This window comes from Rousettus aegyptiacus, unplaced genomic scaffold (genome assembly GCF_014176215.1).
Source record: "Rousettus aegyptiacus isolate mRouAeg1 unplaced genomic scaffold, mRouAeg1.p scaffold_m13_p_7, whole genome shotgun sequence".
NCBI classification, from domain to species: Eukaryota; Metazoa; Chordata; class Mammalia; order Chiroptera; family Pteropodidae; genus Rousettus; species Rousettus aegyptiacus.
The window spans coordinates 4885222-4888877 of record NW_023416310.1 but is presented as its reverse complement, the minus strand read 5'-3'; the positions used below and the strand labels follow the sequence as shown (position 1 = coordinate 4888877).

Here is a 3656-nt window from a genome sequence, read left to right as displayed (position 1 = left end):
CCGACCTTGCGCTTGAGCTCAGGCCTCTGACTGCAAATCCGAGTGTTCGGCTCAGAACAGCGATGCTGCGGATTAGGAGGGCGGGGCCTTCCCACCACCCCCCCCCCCCCCCCCCCCGTTGACTCTCCGCTTCGCTCCCATACCCTCGTCTTCATTTCAGATGCTTCCATCATCCTACATTCGTTCCTTTTCTGCTTTTCCCCGTCAGACAGCACGGCTGTGCGACTGAGCTGATGGACCCAGACACGTCTTGGCATTCACCACGGAAGCCAGGAAATGTGTACACAGGGAGGTCTCACCCTCTGTCACCGGTGCTCAGTTATTTACTATGCATAGTCTGCCCGCGTGATCTTGTTTACAGTATACTTTCTGTTATTTAAAAAATCTTTGTGTCTGTGGCCACGCCACCCTGAACAAGCCCGATCCCATCTGATCTCGGAAGCTAAGCAGGGTCGGGCCTGGTTAGTACTTGGATGGGAGACCACCTAGGAAGACCAGGTGCTGTAGGCATGAAAAATAAAAAAATAAGGGATTATAACCTGACAAGATCCTTGTAATCTGTGAGGTCAACCAAGGATTGCCTCGCCTAAAACAATTAAATAAATAAATAAATAAATAAATAAATAAATAAATAAATAAATAATAGATGACTTGTCTTTGTATCACTCTAGGATAACAGAGATTGAGTTTTATGTCAAATATTAGCAAAACTAAAATAAAGGTAAATTTTCACCCTAGCACAAAAATACTCTGTGAAATTAATTATCCAAGCAATTTTTGAAATATCATTTGTATTGAGATGTTATACACATGTTACATCAACATTTTATTCTACAACTACCAGATAAAAACCTTAAAATGTGTATCAACAACTGGAAAGGCATAAGAACATAGGTTATTATCGTCATTGCAATGACCTTTTGAGCACTGATTTTAATAATCCAGAAATGCATGATTCTTTACAGCGATTTTAACCTCTCTGTCATTTATATTCTTAATTGGTACAGAAAAACTGCTCTTGGGAGAAATCAAGAAATTATTCATACATTTTTTATTTCACTAATTCCAATATAAATGACGATTGAATTCTCTGTAGACTCAATGTAACTATGAGATAAAACGAAGGTGAAAAAAATAGATTTTGAGACAGACTACTTTTCATTAATATTTAATTGATTGCAAATTTTGCTATCTCAAAAAGTTTCTGCTCTCTGCTTCATTAAATAAGTTCTGTCATTATTCAGTGTAATTATAGCTTTGGGGAAAATTTCCCAACAAAAGCTTAGACGTGAAAAAAGGAAGCATAACAATTAATGATAAAAGCTTAGTTAATAGATCTCAGCTCCAGACCTCCTCAGCGTTTCGATCATGTAAGTTTCTATGACCTATACGGTTGGGTTAGATGAATGTTCATAATTGATTTAGACAAGAGAGAGGGTGTTGGGAAAGCAAACAGATTTTTCTCCACTTAACAATTTCCCTGTATGTCTGAGCATTTCCTGAATTCTAGAGTTCACTTGACTGTTTAATATAGATTCGTATATGGAAAACATGTGCAGATTCCCCGCTCTTGCCAGTTCCCCAAATGTTTGCTCGGAGTCCCAATATAAGGCATTTGAGATCCATTTGAGAAACACTCACTTTTGATCCATTTAGATTCAGTTTTAAGCATACGAATTCCTGACATTATTGCTTCCTGTCTGTATGGTTCCCAACTGTGGATCAGTGATTTGAATTCTATTATGCGTAAGGCCTGATGTATTTGCAAAGGTCAGTTTGCTCTCTCCATCTTTTCGAATGTATCTTTTTTCTGAGTTTGCTTATATATTGATTCCAGGGCAAATGGTTATGGCCTGAAGATGTACTAGCTCGTGCAAGCATCTCCCTGCAGCTCTTACGACCGGCCCCACGAAGAGCTACCCATGTGCTCTGAAGTAGATAGCACTGCAACCCTTTTAAAGATGGAAGACTTAGAAAGAGGCATTGGTTTCCCCACATACTCTGTCCCAGCGAAATAAAAAGCTAAATGATAACTTCTGCTCCTTATTCTAAAGTGCTTTTCATCTTGAACGGATGGATACCCCTCCAAATGCTGTAAGACCCCCCTTTCTTAATGTAGTCACATTCTATTTGAGAAAAGGGAGGAACCCCTCAAGTCAGACTCAGGTCCCTTAGCAGAAAGAAACGCCAACAGACTCAGCCACCAAGTGATCGAATCTTTCCACCTGTATCTACTGCCAAACTCCTGGAAATACTCCACCGCTGGTCTCTTCCTTCAGGTAAGACCCTGACATCTCCTACTAAAGGTCAAAAAGTGGAATCTCTGGGTAGGAATAAATCAGGTGGTTGTTCCCTCAGCACCCAGAGATTTAAATGAGCACAGTTGGAGGGCTCGGCCAGCCCACTCCTGTGATTACTCCACAGACATCAGTTAAACCTCCATTCCCGACACCATATCACACATACCTAGATACGTAGCTGAAAAAAAATGCCGCGGGGCTCACACGTGAGCTAAGTAGTCCAGGTCACTCACACTCCTCCGAAAAGTCTTTCAGAGCCTTAGAGCTTAGGGTTTATCATATTTCCTACTGTGCATTATAATATTACAATATCACATTTGTTACTTATGAGAAGACTTTTATGTTCATTTCTCATGAAGTTTTTATTCCCTAAATATCTGCTACATTACCTGTCACCATAATCCATGCTGAATACACACGGGGTGAATTATTACTGAGTAATAGAGCCAAGTGCACATACTATGGGAATGCAGAAGATATAGAATTTACTTCGGCCTGAGAATATTATATTTATTTTTCGGTCCAGGGCTATACTATATGAAGCATTACTTTTCCATTGGATAAATTTTCTTTTCAATCTCACGTGGAACTTTTTGTTCCGTCGTACGCTGGCCATTCCAATAGCGCTGTCTGGGCTGCCTTGATAGACACCTCGTATATTTAGAAGAGGAGGCCCTGGACTGGGAGAGAATTTATGAAGAGTGACTTCGAGGAGAAAGATCAGCTTACAGGCAGCATGAGGCCCTCGTTCAGACCCCAAAGTGGTGATCGCCTGGCGAACAGAAAGGCTTTCTTCGAGCTGTCATTTTTGAGTATCCACACCCTCTTCCTATGCCAGCCAGAGCCTTTCCCACCAGCATGGAAACCCAGAGTGTTGATAATTCTTAACGTCAAGGTGAGTTTCCAAAGAGAGCTTTTTCTGCATAAACAGAACCAGCAGATGAAAACTCGGCTTGGCCACACAGCACACTTTTCTCTAGCTCTTTCTCACACTTAACAAACTAAGCAGTTGCTAGCATTCTCCTTAGTAGACTGCATTGTGTTTATGTTTATTTTTAATGAGTGTCTCTTCTCCCGGAATTTATATGTCTGGAGTATTGAAACTTCTTTCGTATTCGCCCTTAATTTTCCCCAAATTCTTGCACCGTGCCTCATACCTGGCAAATACGGGACTTAGTCTGAATGCAGAATGAACTAGTTGGCCTTAAGTTAACAGGAAAATTGAAGGAGGAAAAACTACTTCTAGGAACAAGGTAAAAATAAAAAAAAAACAACTCAGAGTAAAATTCTTGAGAAGAAAATGTGAGTCTTAGAGGTATAATACCATGAAGCAATTTCTGGGTTGGCGGCAGGAAG

The 3656-nt window shown here is 40.6% G+C and overlaps 1 non-coding gene across 1 annotated transcript; it reads left to right on the top strand.

The window, feature by feature from the left end:
• Positions 1–391: 391 nt before the first annotated feature.
• LOC118605776 lies at positions 392–510 on the top strand. Its single transcript, XR_004952239.1, has one exon. It is a non-coding gene; the product is annotated as a 5S ribosomal RNA (ribosomal RNA).
• Positions 511–3656: the final 3146 nt, after the last annotated feature.